The 16,409-nt window shown below is 46.8% G+C and overlaps 2 pseudogenes; one reads left to right on the top strand and one right to left on the bottom strand.

Moving 5' to 3' along the window:
* The first annotated feature begins 959 nt into the window (after positions 1-959).
* On the top strand, positions 960-7,505 carry LOC124648146 (annotated as a pseudogene).
* Positions 6,531-8,335, bottom strand: LOC124648147 (annotated as a pseudogene).
* Between the last annotated feature and the right edge of the window lie 8,074 nt (positions 8,336-16,409).

Consider the following 16,409-nt stretch of genomic DNA (forward strand, 5'->3'; position numbering starts at 1 on the left):
ATGGTAAAATTGTTGGTGCAATCTGCAACTAGCACATGCTAACATTTCCCAGCACGGAATATTCATTAAATTAGTGTACTAGTAACACTTTTAGTATCATCTGAATCCGAGGGGGAAAGCGGCACCGCAACCACTCGTCATCCAAGTTTGATCAGGAATTGTACCACCACTTTCTCGAAAAGTGGAGAAGAAGAAGGCCTCTTTTCTGGAAAGGAGGTACTACTAGAAAGAAAATGCCGCTGCATGTGCTGTGCATCGTTCCTTGTGGACTACCAGTGCTTATGCTTCCACTTGTGTTGCTCAGGTCGGCGCGTGATCTTCAGAGTTCAGATGGTGTCCTATGTGGCTTCCTTTGTTAATTCCGTTCCAGCGTCCGCATTGGCCGCCGGTGAGACTCCACGCTCACGCGGGCTGCCGAAGACCGGTCGGCGTCGCCGTCAGGCGAGTGGGGTCGCCGCAGGTGGCATCTGTCTGGGGAAAGCGATGAGTTCCACCAGTTTTATTTTCTTTGAACACATGGTGGAGCACTTGTTTATCTGGGCTGGGGAAAGAGGTGACGATCGAGACATGCACCAGCCATCCCGTCCCGGTGTCGTGTTCTTCACGCTGTAACGGTGTGAAGGAATTGAAGCTGCGCAAGTTCCGCAACCGTGCTAGGACTGGCACAGGCACGAAGCAACCACTTCACTCGTGTATACTGTATACTTCAATGTAAACAATTATAATTTCTAACAGAGAACGACCCCCGTGTCGCACCCCAGGCGGCACCGGGGACGAAATCCCGCGCCGCCGCCGCCCTCCTTCTGCGGCTCCCCTCGCCGCCGCTGCCGCCGGCCTCGGTGCCGCGGTGGCGGCGGCCCCCCGCTGCCAAATGGTGCCGGGGGTGGCTCACATCCCGTGGAGGCGCGGGCAGGCGCCAAGCTCGTCTGGGGCGACGATGGCGGCTTGCTGGCGAAAGGATGCCGGAGCGGCGGCTCCGGGACCGTTCTGGCGTCGTCCTGTCGGCGGCCGGCGAGGGGTGGCGGATCCGGGGCCCGCGCGCCCGGATCTGGTGGGTTGGCGGCCGTCCTCTGGTGCGGTCGGCCAGATGCGTCGGTGCTCGGTCCGTCTGGATGGACGGGCGGCGACGTGCGTGGTGCGGGCAGGCGTGCGGTGGTGGTCCAGGTCGTGGGCGCGGGGTGCTGCCGCTGGTGGCCCTCACGGCAAGATCTGGCCCTGTGGGTTGAGGCACCAGGGGCTTGCTGGCGACGTGCTAGCAGGTTGGGGGCGCTGGTGTGGTGCTGAGGAGTTGCTGTTGGTGGTCGAAGGAAGAGGTTGTGCATGGGGTGCGGTTTCTCCCGCTTGGGGGAGGCCTGGTGGTCATGGCTGCCGGGCCTGCCGGACTTTGCTCGGCGGATGCGGCGAGGTGTTGGTGGGCGTGGTGGAAGAAGGTGGTCCGGTCTTGGGCACGATGCAGGTTGGCGCGTCAAGTTCCGGGCTAACGCCTTGTCTCGGTTGCTGGCCGGCCGGCAGCTGGCCGAGGCCGGCGATGGCGGCGGCTTCGGGCGCCGCTCCCTTCTTGAAGGCATCGCCGAGGTGACTTGTGGCTTCATGTCTGTGTATGCTCCGGGGAAATCCCTAGATCCTTCGTGATCGGTCGATGGCGGCACTCTTGTGTCGTCTTCCCTCTTGAGGGCATCGATTTGGAGCTGCTTAGGTCGGAGGGACCCGTGGAAGTTGGATGGTGTTGGCATCATGGGTTGCGTGGCGACGATGACAATGGTGTGCGGATCGGAGCTGCGGCATGTCCTTCGTCACCCCTGCCATGATGGTGAAGTCCGAGCTGCGAGGCGACTTGTGGCAACGATGCCACTTGATTGGTGCTTGCGTCGGTGCAAGGTGTGCAACCTCTCCTATGAAGGTCACGGTTGAAGTCGGAGTTGCCTCCTCCTCGACGTGCTTGGGGGGCGACTGTTTGGCATAGGCTCACTTGGGTGCCGATGCCGTTTGCGGCGGGGGTCTTGGTGGCGGTTGTCTAAGGTGAAGTCGGAATCGCTATCTCGTGGACGAGTGACGACGATGACGCTCGATGACATCTCCAACGATGGTCTTTCTCCTCGATGGTGTCTGTGCTTCGTGTGGGTAGCCAGGTTGGCCAGGTTGGCCGGGTGCTAAGTGTGTGTTGTTGGTTTTCGCCCGATTTTCTCCTAAAAATTGGGCACTTTCTTCTTAATTAATAGAATGAGGCAAAGCTTTTGCCTCCGTTTCAAAAAAAAAAATGTAACATAGCCAATTTCTAATTCCTTCCTCGCAGTCCCAGTCCTGTTTTTCTTAGAGTGAATGCTGTCTACGGCTAATACTACTGCTCGTCTTCTTGATCTTTCCACTTATTAGTACTAATAACATTTAATTGTAAAAACATGAAAAAATATGTGTGATAAAAAAGTTTCATGTTTCTGATTCGTTCCTAGCATTCTCATTCCTCCTAATGTTCTTTTAGAGTGAAATTCTACTGTTTGCTGATGTCTACGGCTACTACTACTGCTCGTCTTCTTGATTTGTTCACTTATTAGTAATAACGTTTAATTGCAAAACATGAAAAAATGAGTATGGTTTAAAATATTCATGTTTTTGAAAATTATTCATGTGGATTAATTAATTCTTAAAAAGGTAAAAAATCACTGGGTTTAGAACAATGTATGTTGACAGATTTATACAAGGTGTTCTGAGAGGTCAAAAATATATATTCATGTATTCTGAGAAAAAACAAAAGAGAAAACAAAACGAAGAAATGAAAGCCAAGCATCAATGTAGCAAAAACATTTCGCATGTAGCAATTTTTTTCAGAGTATGTAGCATCGGTCTGCAACATTTTTTCCTAATTTGTAGAAGTCGCGAAAAATCCTGTCGATCAATGCTGCAAAATAATCCAATGTAATACTTTTGTGTGTACTTGGCATTTTCAGAAAATACGACATTGTCTTACAATATTTTTCCAAGGTATGTAAAAACTTGTTACATGTAGCAAAACACTTTCACAGCATCTCGAGGATGTTCATGTAGGCAAAAAAGATACCATCCCCCCAAAAAATGCAGTAACATGTAAGAACCATATCCAAGTCTCCAACATAAAACCCAACACACCCAACATTTATGTTGTGTAGAATTCGCACAAAAATCATCGTAGCACTTTGTCGGTACTTACACAACGAAAACGATGCTCGCATGTAGCAAATTTCAATGTCGTATGTAACATCAACGAAATCACAAAACTTCACCATCGGGATCTCGTCGTCCCAAAACTCGCTGACAAAAAAATTGAACCAGCCGAACCCTCGTTATGGCGAGCCTTGACCCATCCCCATATGTCCCCTACCTTCCTTGAGGGGGGCACACATAAATCTCGGGATTGGAGCTCCTTTCATGTCATCCACGGGGTGGGGGCCTATCTTTTACTCGTCGTTGACTAATTTGACTCGCCAAAGTACCACCGGCACAAGACCAGGCCATGGAACCACCTTTGAACTTGCATTATTTCGTCAGAGTGAAAGGCAGAAGCCTCGCTCTTAGTTGCAACAATCTAAACTAGTGAGAGTGTTAGGGCTCGCAAATTATTTAGTTCGGGATCAGCTGCCCCAACACCATCACCACCAGACAGACAAGGCTGCAAACCCTTTACACATTGATGCACGAACTATACATTTGTCCATAAATGCATAAATGTCTGGGTAAGGAACAAGCCACCCTTTTATGCCGTGTATCCATGTGTAATTATGTAATACTCACTGAAAGGAGTAAGTTTATTTGGTTCCGTTTCCTCCTATAATCACAGCAAACCTTGTTGACTACCTGAAATGACATAGTCTTATCCTTAACAGCAACTTCATTCTGCATTGGAAAGTCATTTCTTAAAAAGGCCATAACAATGGTTTCTGTTACTTCCTCCAATCCATATTACTTGCCACTTAAATAGTGGTATCTACAATTAAAATGTGTCTAGATACATCTATATTAGTGTGAAGTAATATGAATCGGAGAGAGTAGATAACTTGGTCATGCTACCCTTGTTCTGTCAGTCATCTCTTGCTTGTTGGCACTGTAGTGTATACTTGAACATGACATGCTTGAACTTCTATATGTTAGGTACAGGTTGTTGCTGGTCTGGGAATGGTTCCTGTTTTGCCAAAGCATCTTGCAGACAGAGCATGCAAGCTTTCATTGCTGGGAACAGTCTTCTCCTCAGGATTTTCTTTGTATAGACTATAGAGTCCTATGGGGTAAATACCTGCCAACCTTAACCTTGAGTGGTTCTTCTTTGTTTGGCTGTGTTTCTTGCCCTGATGAACATGTTGATCTAATTCTCCGTTTTTTCTGCATGAAGAAACCAAATGCGTTGAACATGCCTGCAATCTGTTTGTTGCAGTCTATACTTGGAGCCAAGGACTTTTTCCATTTGATGTTCTCTGTGTTGCTTCTCACATTTCAGATGCATTTAAAGAGTAAGATGCAATGTTTTCTGGCATTTTCATGATTCTGATATCTTTTTACTGCTTTTTTACATAGAGATACAGATTTCAGACCCTTAGAGTACCCTCCTAGTTAATTCAAATGAACTAACTTTTCAAAGGAGATGTGTTTTTGAAATTTTAGTTCATTTGATTGAACTAAAGAGGACCAGAGGGTACCCTGAGGTCACCAACTTTCATCCTTACTTTTACATATGTTTACAAGTTCCAATCTTCTCTTTTCACAGTTGCCGCACTACCTGTGTTCTGTTGGGCACTTGATCATGTTGCCAGATTACCAAGGCGTAATTTTGCCCACTCATCTTTCTATAGTTAATTATCTGTAGAATTATCTCTGGATTTCATTTGTGTAGTTTGTTGAGTCTCCACTGCCCTGCATTTAATATTGGCTCTGTTCTCTCTTTAAGGGAATATACTTGGAAGAACCCTGTTTTTGAGTGGATGCAAATAACACCACACTCAGCCTCCTTAGTTCAAATGTCGAACTTGCCTTGGGGTTTCTTCTGATCATATCTTTTTTCTCGTATGTTGCTCGTATTTCCCTCAGAATTATGAAGACTTAATTTTGTCTGAGTAGTTACATCTTATGAGTTACATACACCTTTTTTATCTTGCAGGTGGCAACACAACATAGTTCAGACATTGATCTAGTGGAATGTGAGTTATCTTCTGCACGTCTGGTCTTACTTATTTTCTCTTGTTGCTTTTGTGCATTCACTCCGTAGCTGGAGGATGACTTGAGTCACAGTTCGATCTTCTACTGCACGTTAACAAGACCACAATTGACTGTACCCTAACAACTGTCAATCTCTGGCTAGCAATCCTTTCAACAGTTGCAACTTTCAGTCTTATTGGTCGTTTCTTGCTTGGCTTGTCTGCTATTCAGTTGAAGACGATACTGTGCTCCTGTAACATCAAGCTATCACCAGAGCAGGTCGTCAAACCTTAAATCCACCTCTACGCTCCATTCCTCGAAACTCCCATCTCCGCGGTCCCACAGTAGTGGGTCAGGCAGCTAGACATGAGGACCAAATCAGGATCTTGCAGGTGACGTCCGTAAGAGTTGTAAGAGTTGTGCGTGGCAAGTTTCCTGAAAGCTTTTTTTTTTTTTTTTTTGAGAAGTTGAGAAGAAGGTTTTCCTTCCTGGTGGTCTACTGATTCTTCTTCGTCCACTTGTGCTCAGGTCGATGTGTTCCGTTCCGTTCCAGTCGATGCAGACGGAAGGAGGAAGACCTGTCTATGTCGTCAGGTGAGGTATCACATCTGTTATTTATATAGGGCATAGCTAGAAAAATAAATGAAGTTGCCATATATATGCGGGCTCGCTTCAGTGGCTGTGGCTACTGGTATCTGTTTGGGGAAAGTGAAAGTGATCAGATTACTTTATCTGGTCTAGGTCATGTTTTTTCTTGGTAGGGGGAGAACTCAAAACACTACAACAAACAAACCACCCTTTTATAAAGCAAAAAGGGATTAGTTCCTCTAATCACAACCGTTAGTCTAGTTTGATTGCAAAGTACTGCCGGAAACCATACAAGCACTCCTCGGTTTGATTTCAGCTTTTTGTTTTGTTTTGTTTCAAATCCAGTCATCTGATCCTTCAGAGCTGTGTGAGTATTTGTAAATGATAATTTTTTCCAGGGATTTAACTCCAAATGTTAGGTTAATATAAATGAATGATAAAGAATTTTGAGATCACATAATGGACAAACTACACGGGAAGTGGCTGAAGTTGGTTCTAGGTCCTAGCTTCTGTAGTTGGCTCTACTGGCCAATGTATTATATAAGATGGCCTGTTGCATATATGTAACTTCTTGTTGCAGCAGCACTTGCAAATTTATTTAGAAGCACACTGGGAAGTAACGGTCCGCCGCACTGCTCCCAGAAACGTGATGTTATTAGTAGTCAAAATGACCACATATTTTGCAATGGATCTTCCAAAACGATTGCATATTTTCCAATGGACCTCCTCCAGGACCTATCTAGATGGTACACACACTCGGGTCACTGTTAGCATCCGCAATCCTAACTGCTTCCGTCTTCTGTGAATGAATCATTTTCAACACAACCTCTTTGTCATCATTTTTCTCCTCTGCCTGCACACTTTCAGTCTTGGTCCCATCACAATCTTTCTTTTCGTTCACCTGCATACTTTCAGTCTTGATCTCACTGGCATCTTTCTTCTCGTCCACCTGCTTGTTTTCAATCTTGATCTCATTGGCATCTTTCTTCTTTGTGTTTAGGAGCTCGACAAGATCATCGAGCGCAACATCAGTGTCATCGTTCCTCATCAGAACCTCGGCGACCTCTGCAGGTGTCACAGTCACCTCCTTGATAAGCTCCTCGATCTCTGGATACTTGGCATGGTATTCGATGGCGTGGTAATTATTGACAAGGATCCGGAAAGCCTCCGGGGTGCAGTACCCCATGTGGATGTGCATGTCCATCCTGCCAGGCCGCAAAAGTGCTGGATCAAGACGCTCCTTGTAATTGGTCGTGAAGATGACGATCCTTTCCTCTCCACTTGTCGACCACAAGCCATCAACAAAATTGAGCAGCCCGGATAATGTTACCTGTGCAGACAGCAACCAAATTGTTATCAGCATAGAAAAGAAATCTTTGGAATCAAGGAGTGGAGAGGTTTTATATATTTATATAAACATAGAAGGTGTTCTGACTCCAAAGTTACCTTGTCTTCTGTCTTCTTTTTCTCTTTGGAATTGGAATTGGACTTGGACTTGGATTTTTCCTTGTCTTCCTCCTGCTCCTCCCGTTGCATCAGTTCGATGGTACAGTCGATGTCTTCAACTACGAGAATGGATCGGTTGGTCATCCCAACAAGAAGCCTCCTAAGGTCTGAGTTGGACTCAACCCCAGTCAGCTCAAGGTCATATATGTCGAACCTGAGGTGGTTGGCTATGGCAGCGATGAGGCTGGACTTGCCGGTACCCGGTGGACCGTACAACAGGTACCCTCGCTTCCACGCCTTACCGATCCTCCTGTAGTAGTCCTTCCTCTTTATGAACCTGTCAAGGTCATCAATGATGGACTGCTTCTGCTTCTGGTCCATGGCGAGTGTGCTGAATGTGGAGGGGTGCTGGAGGTCCATGGGGGCCCAGTCGTCCGTATCCTCGTTCATGTATATGTTGAGGCTCCTCTCCCCTTGCTTGATGGCCTTAGCCGTGGCAACGATGAACGGGAGGTACTCTTTGAGTACCTTCTCCTTGTGCTTCTTGTGGAAGCTCACCCTGTAGGACCTGACCTCCCGCGCCCCGCCCCCAACGTTCGGGTCGGCCTTGACCTCACGGGTGACGAGGCACCACCTGAACTCCGTCCCTTCGTACACGTCGGCCATCTCCTCCCCTGTCTCCATGCTGACGATCAACTTCTCAGGCCCGCTGTTGGCGCTGCTGACACGCAGGCACTGCATGTCGATGTTGGCACCGGCATCGACGACGCGCGTAGCGAGGTAGGCCTTGACGGCAGGGTAGACGTGGTTGTATGACCACCCCTCGACCTCCTCGACGACGATGGTGTGCTTCCACGTCAGGCGGGAGCGAAGGCTGTTGAGGGCTGCGGAGAGGGCCTCGCGCGCCTCGGATGGCAGCAGCTCGCTCGCGAGGCTCCGCACCAGCATCAGCGACGCCGCGAGCGAGGCCGCCGTGGCGATGGTCTTGTCGTAGGACGCCATAGGCCCCCTCTTGCTCTTCCTCCTCCTCCTTCTCTTGTATGTTGTTCCTTTGCGAGGGTGGATTGGGGGCTCTCTGGCGCCCCGTGTGAAGCAGTGGTGTGAGGAAACGAAGCTGCCTTGATGTGTTGGTGGCGTGAGACTGGGGAAATGAACTGAGTCGGGGAGGTGGGGATCTGGGTGCGTGGGGGATTTTATAGTAAAAGGGAGGTGGGGGATCTGTGTGGGTGGTTGACTCAGTGAGGTCTTCCTCAGAAAGGATCACGTCTACATGACACTACCTACGGACACAGTGAGGCCTTACTTAGCAAAATGTAGCATCACATTACCACGCAACTTCCACGCAGCTCCCCTGGAATGGAATCCCTATGTGGCAAATAGTTTACACCCGCTGCCGTAATTGGCGCTTACGATATTGTTTTGGGCACATGGATTTCGCTAAGTAATTAAATTACTCAGCAAAAGGTAGCAGCGTCACACCATGACGCAGCATCACATCATCGTCATGACGCAGCTTCCATACATTTACTAGGAGATAACCCTCCTGGAATATCCATATCGTAGTATGTTTGTTGATAACCCTCCTTGCATCCAAGTTTGCTTGGAACTTTACCCTTTTTTTCCCGCAATCTCGTAGTATTCTCGAAAAAAAACTACATATGCTAGTATATCATTAATACAGCCTGTAGTTGTCACCTAGTGCCATAAAGTTTTCTTGATGGGCGATGCTATGTGGTTGCTGCGCTACCATGAACTCTTATCTTCTGAATCACACGTTTTGGGCTAGCTACTAGTGATACCTTTTGGATCTGTGCTAACTATATATTTGTTTCGTTTCATGTGATGCTCCAGATTCGTAAAGCGCTCGGGGGAAAGTGGCGCAGACTTGGCTTCCTTGGCATCCAAGTTTGCTCTACATACAGTTCCACTTTTTTCGCGGTTTCCGCATATACCAATTGATCTCATACCAACTCCCTGGAATCTCCATATGGTAAAATTGCTGGTGCAATCTGCAACTAGCACTTGCTAACATTTCCCAGCACGGAATATTCATTCCTGAAATCTTGTTGGCGTGCGGCCGCCCAAATGACGCGCCGAGCGGGCGGTGTCGTGGCCACCTGATCCTTTTCAGGTGTTTTTTTGTCCGGTGGGTGCACGTGGGTGAGTTTTTTTACTAACCGTTGCTCTCGTCATGGGTCCCACATGTCGGTGACTGGGTTGGTTTGGTTTCGTCGTGAGAAAAATAACTACACCGCTGTTCGAATTTGGGGGATCGTGCCCACTTCTCCACTCCGCATCCCGCAGTTTCCCCCATCTCCTCTCTCGGCAGCGGCGGACCTCGCCGGCGATTGCGCGGCGATTTTGGTGGTTGCCGGAGGCTGTAGGGGTCGGCGGGGTGGCGCTCCGCAACGGGGGCGACTGGATCGGAGACGCCGACCTCGGGAGCTACTGCCGCGGCGAGGAGGCGGGTGGCGCTCCGCAACGGGCGGCCGGATCTCGGCGGCGAGTCAATCGGCGCCGAGGACGTGTTCCGCCGCCGCGCCGCCGTGCACTCCCGTGTCGCGGTAATTACTCCCTCCTCCCCTGCAGGCACTCTACCCGCGATTTTGGTAGTATTTGGCCTCTACTCCGCGGCGAGGTGGCGCGGAACTCTAGGTTGAGGTCGACCGCGCCGAGGTGAGGTGGCGCGGCGAGGTGGCGCGGCGAGGTGGCGCGGAGAGGTTGGGGGTGCTCGCCTCCCCGTTGATTTTTTTGCGATGATGGTGGGCGTGATGGCGATGACGGGCCTGGGCGGCCCGTTCCCGCGGCGGCTGCTGCTGCGCTGCGCGGCCTGGACGGCGGCGAGGATGTGGTGGGCCTTGAGGAGCTCGGCTGCGGTCGGGGTGGGGCCACTTGCGGACATCGATGGCGTGGCGGCCGACGAAGACGGGGCCGTGGTGGACCTGGTTGTGCGCGAAGGCTTTCGGTCTCGGCGACCGTGGTGGTGGTGGTGACGGTGGTGGATGTGGTTGTGGTGGTGGTGATGGTGGCGGTGGCGTTGGAGCTGACGAGCGTGAGCGGTGGGGTGACAAGCGAGACGAGGTGTGTGGCGGGGTTGAGTGGCGGGGTGGGGAGGAAGAGGAGGAAGACGACGAGGCGGGAGAAGCGGAAGCCCACGGTCATGGATGTGGCGCGAGAAGAGCGTGTGCGGGATGAGCCCAGGTGGTGGGCAGCTACGGCTTGGCCAGCTCCGGCGCGGAGTCCGGCGAGGCCGCCGACAGCGGGAGCTTCATGTCGCCGGGCGGCGAGATTTCCTCGTGGCTGCTTCGGCCGGCGCGTGTGAACTCTGAACCGCTCAGCTTGCGAAGTGATTGCAGAGTTGGGTTTGGGTCGGGCGAGAGGGGTCGAGGGAGTTTTTGAGGTTTTTTTCGGATAAGTTGATGTTGTAGTTGCTTTTTGTATTACTTGTTATTGCTATTACAGGTTTGCTTGTTGCTCGTAGTGGTAGGAAACTTGCTTATGCACTGGTAGAAAACATGCTTATGCAGTTATGCAGTTTTGCAGTGGTAGAAAAATTGCTTATGTACTTTGTTTTTGTTCCATTTTTGTTTGTTGCTAATCCAGATCTGTTTGATGGCTGTAGTGGTAGAAAACTTGCTACAATAGTTTGAGATGGTTATCTACAAGTTCATATTTGTTGTTTTGGTTGACTATGTTGATACAATAGTTGCTTGTCACACCTACGCAGGTTCATAGTTTGAGATGATTAGGTGGATTTAACTTTTTTGAGCCAGCATTTTGATTTTCATACTTATCTTTATTTTTCTGTTGCTCTTGGGTTGAAGACCACCATCTAGGTTGTTTATGCATATTGAAAACATGAGGCTATGTCTTCCTAGGTTCAAGTCTAAAACCAATCACACCTTATGAATTTTGCTTTAGTTTTGATTCAGGTGTGTATTGAAAATAAAGGCTAGGACCTATACTTGAGTTTTTCTTATAGACTGAATGAAGAGTTGTATTTGATTCAGGTGTGCATAGTTTGCTTTTATTTGGGTTGTTATTGCTCAACTTTGCTATGTTTGTTGCACTGTAGTGCTAGTAAAGTTGCTATGTAGATTCAGTTCTTCCTCTTTTTGTAAATTTTCATGTTGATAAGGTTACCTACTTATCATTTGTTTTTTTACCAAAATAGGTGTGCTAAAATGGTAGGAACTGATCCGTCTGAAGTAGCTGGGTCTTCTTCAGGTCACCAGCAAGTTCAGAGTTAGTTTCCTTTTTTAATCTCTTTTGTTTTTTTGCTTTTCTGTAATTTGTATTCACTTAAATGGTTGGGTCCTTTTTTCTCCTACAAACTTTTATATGTGTTTATATGTGTGTTGACTCCCCAATGCAGCCTACCAGTCATATTGCAATGAAACACAAGGCTGCAGCCGGTAGAGGGCATCCTCCAAAAAGGAAGACCACCAACAAGGTGGTACCACAAAAGAGCGGGGATGCTTGGAGCTCGGAAGAAGACGACAACGAAACGAGAAAGAAAAGGAAGTTAAGAAAAAAATGGATAGCGCGAGATGTAAGTTTACTGTACTCACGATGCATCATTTTCTTACACAGAGCATTTTTGTATAATTGTCTGTTCTTGGTAGGTTCTTTTGTAACATGCAGTAAATTTAAGAGTTGATGGGACTTTTAGGAGTAACTTTTTTCTTTTTTCTATTTCTTGTGCAACTTGGCTATGCAGGAAATAAGAAACAGGGCATCACCATCCCGTTTCTTTGCTCTAAATGGTGATCTTAATGCTGATCAAAGGATTGCCATACTTAAGATGGACTTAGGTGGTCTTCTCAACATCGGTGCATGCACTATGCCCGTTGATCTCGACCAATGGGTGATGAAGTGTTATGATCATGCGAAATCAGAGTTAGTGATACCCAACGGGGGAAGATACCGATTGACGCTGAAAGTGTTTCAAGAGTTTGGGGGCTACCGAATTCCGGGCTCAAAGTTTGCTACGAGATGAAGACGGACATCATCAAAGCAATCAATGAGGAGTACGGTTTTCTGGAACGAATGCTCCTGAAAAGACTGCATGGTGTAAGATGATAAAAGATATGAAAGGTGCTTCTGATGATCGTTTTCTCCGAGCTTGGGCTATTGTTGCTTTTGATTGCTTCCTTGCGCCGACTACCGGCCTTAAAGTTAGCCCACGCTGCTACCCTGCTGTAAATAATATCAAGCTTCTTCCACGGACAAATATATGCCAATTTGTTGCTGATCAGATCAGGGTTGCTTTCGACGCATTGGGAAATAAGAAGTCTGTCTGTTGCTGCGTATTTCATTTGGTGGTAAGTGTATTTTTTTCCTATGATGAACACAATACAGAGAATAGCATATATGAGGAAAATTATTGTTTACATTCAAACATTTTTAGTTGCTAGTTTTTGAGATATGACCAGCCTGTGTGTTAATTCATGTTTTCCACTGTTTTTAATCTCTGCAGTTGCTTTTTAGTACATACTTTTTGCACATGTACTGCTGTTAGTTTCCTTGTTCAAGTCATAAATTGCCTCCCAACTATGTATTGCATAATCCACCAAGAGCTCTTTTTGGGTTTTATCAATGAATTTGTTGCCTTCAATCCATATTTACTTGCTTAGAAATACAGTTTTTTAAGTTGCCTCACATGTAGTAGTTTTGCTTTTTTTCTATCTATGATGTTTTTGTGAGCCAACAAGATTTTCAGGTAATTCAATTCTGTTTTGTGAGCCAAAACAATTTTTTCCAGATTTCATATATGTTTTTTGTTGCCTATATTAGTAGTGAAGTTGCATGAATAGGAGCTGTAGTTGCCTATATTAGTTGTGAAGTTGCATGAAATTTAGTACAAAGTTGCTATTCATTTCAGATTTTTTTGATTATGAATTTTGCATGAAAATAGCTACTGTATTTGCCTTGAATTTTGCAGTCACTTTATAACCTTATAAAAATAGCTACTGTTTCTTGTTTCTCCAATGCTTCCTTTTGCCCCCTCACACATCCTTTTTTTTAATGAGCAGATGCTGTACCTTGATTCACTAGAAGTTGATGAGGTTATAAGTGGCGCAATCCTCGTGTTGATGCATGGGACAGCTCATTAATTAGCAAGGTGAAGAAGAAGGATAGGATTAGCCACGGAGTTTTCGGCAAATTACAAGTATGCAATAGACCATAAACTTCTTTTTAATTTTGCTAAGATAACTTTTTCATTTCTTAGAAAGTTCACGGTCTTCTTTTTCTATTGCCCTTACAACGATACATTTTTTCGAATTTTCTTTTATGAATTTAAAAACCAGCTGAAGGAGAAGTACAGGGACACTCAACAGGGTGGTCTTTTTGGAGGATTGCTAAAGGCTGAACAGTTTACTGCGTCTAATCTGCCACGAGACTACGACCAAAGTGTGAGCACCTAAAACAATACTTATTTCTTAGTTATAGCATAGTTTTTATATCATTCTTTTTCCACAGCTTATAATTGTTAAGAGTTTGTTTACTGATTTCAATTGTTACAGAAGAAAAGGAAAATTTCTGCGTTGCTTTATGGTCTGTGCTCTGAATTTGAAGAGTCGATGGCAAAGTTTGTCCAGGGGATTGGCAATCTTGAGCAACGTACTGCTGTCTTGGAAGCACTACCCGTGCCAATGTAGTACCGAAGGAAAAACCACGAGAGGCCAACGAAGAGGCAGCGTATGAGTCACGAAGAAGAGGCGGCACTTCAAGACGATATCGATGACTCCGCAAATTCGATGACGATGAAGCTGACAACGTGGTATTGAATGATGATGATAGCGACGATGACGAAGGCAAGTAATTATCAAAATTCAAATGCAAAACATGAAACATTATAACGAGGCAACTTCATGATCATTTAGATGCAATTTTAATACCTATTACGGGCAACTAAAAGTATAAAGCGAGGCAACTTCATTACCATCCGTAGCAATTAATTTACCGAGTACATGCAACTAGAGCTGCATTTATACGCAACTTTCCCAAATTTATTTTTTCCACTTGCAATTATTTTTGTACGCAAGTAAACTAATAAACACGGGCAACTTCATGACCATTTTCCGGCTATTTTTTTAATAGCCATTACATGCAACTACAATCTGTTCAAGCGCAACTTTTACCAAAATAAATAATCTATGCATAGTTTTTTGATTCCCCTTTTCGTGTTAACGAGGGAAGAAGATACCGAGGATGACGAGTGAGAATGATAACAACGATGACAACCGAGCGGCGCGAGGATGATGGGGAACAACGTGATGACGCCGATGAGGAGGAGGGTGAAGGGAATGGGGACGATGAGGAAGAGGAAGAGGAAGATGAAGAGGAAGAGGAAGGGGAACAGGGGAGATGATGATGAATTTGATGGTAAAGGAGGTGATGACGGAGATGATGACAGGTGATGGTGATGGAGGCAACAATGCTGCAGGCGGCGGTCAGGGGGGACAAAACGACGATATGCATGATGACGAAGCTAGTGACGATTCTTTGACCACTGCGCAGTACTATCTTAATACCAGGAGTAAAAAGGGCAGTACAGGTACGGGTGACAAGAGGAAAAAGAAAGATGATGCCGATGTTTTGCCAACAGCAACAATGGAGGAAGCATCAGTGCCTGACTTGTGCAGATTTGAGAAAAAGAGTAAGCTTGCAGACATCCCTCCAACGGAAAAACATGTTGTTCTTGAGGAAAGGTCACATAATATCAAAGAAAATGTGTCCAAAGAACATTCAACCCCCAATGCTGCACATGAGGATGGATTGGCTTTCATCAATGCTATGCAAGGTAGCCGGGGGCATACATGGAGTTTCATGGTCGAACTCCTAGTCACGAGGACACAAGATGAGCAACATGATGAGCCCACATTGGGTAAACATGCAAGTGCCATGAAAAACATCAACAAACAGTCGGCTACGAAGGCTGTTCATGCAGGTTTGCGGGGAGAACATTCAAATGCCGGATCGAAGGCAACATCGATCACAGATTGTTGCAACTTCCGGCAGCATACATGCAACTAATCTCTGGAGCCGAGGCAACTACGGCTAGGCCGGAGACAAGCTGCAAATCCAAGAGCCTTTCAAAGATCTTCGTCGGTCCAGTCTGCCTCATCCACCACATCGGGCAACTCCTACCACCATGCGGGGAATACACCGAGATGCCGCGCAACTCATGATGCCGGGGAGGCAACAACACCTGGACTCTGTTTGTACCTCACCAGCTGATCATGCAACAAGTGTTGCAAACAAGGCAACTACCGGTTCACTTGCGGCAACAAGCCCTTTGGAACATGCAACTCCAGCCCTACGGGTGCCGGTTGTGCCCAGCAATAGGGTGCGGTTTAGTCCTCCTACACGTCAAACATGCCCACCGCCATCTCCACACACGGCTCCTCGAGGGTCTTTGTCGCGAGGATGAGGTATACGGTTTGATCAACAAGAGCATCGCGTCACCGGTCATGCCCCGAGCATATGCAGCGCGGCAAATCTGCTGAAACAAAGGGGAAGGAACAAAGCAATTATAAGATGAAACTCCCGAGGACCAGGTGCGGAAGTGAGCTTACGGAAGGGTATTGCAACGCGCCAACATTCAATCTTGGCACTGGAATTCGATTTGACTGAAAATCAAAATGCTGCAACATGTGCTCCCGCGAGATGAAGAGTATGATGCTTTGGAAGGAATTGATCCCGAAGAGATTGAGAGGGTTTGTATTGCTTGCCGAGCAAGCACGCAGACACTTGTGCACGAGCAACAAAGAAGCGAACAGAATTCAATATCTCCAAACAGCTTTCAAACACCTATGAAAGAAGCGAGAGAATGTTGCAAGCTGAATCAATATCGGGTGGTACGAGAAGCTCAACGGTTCCTCATCAATTCCGAGAGGAGGATAATCAAGCTTCCACCGTGCAAAAAATCTCCTTTTGTCAATGTTGATAGCACCAAACGAGTTCCGAGTGCTCAGCTGAAGTGAACAAACTGTATGCTATGGTAATCCAGTATGCAGGAAGAAGCACTAGGCAACAGAATTCAGATGACAAAAGGTTTTCTCCTACCTACAACATGCACTAGTTTTCTTCCATGAATCAATGATGCATGCTTAGTTGCAAACACTTTTTTATTGCAACTTATCTATTTTTGGGGTTGTCTTTCTCCCTTCAATTTCTTTACGACCTTCATATCGTGGACTTTGGTGGAT

This window comes from Lolium rigidum, chromosome 4, assembly GCF_022539505.1.
Source record: "Lolium rigidum isolate FL_2022 chromosome 4, APGP_CSIRO_Lrig_0.1, whole genome shotgun sequence".
Taxonomy (NCBI): domain Eukaryota; kingdom Viridiplantae; phylum Streptophyta; class Magnoliopsida; order Poales; family Poaceae; genus Lolium; species Lolium rigidum.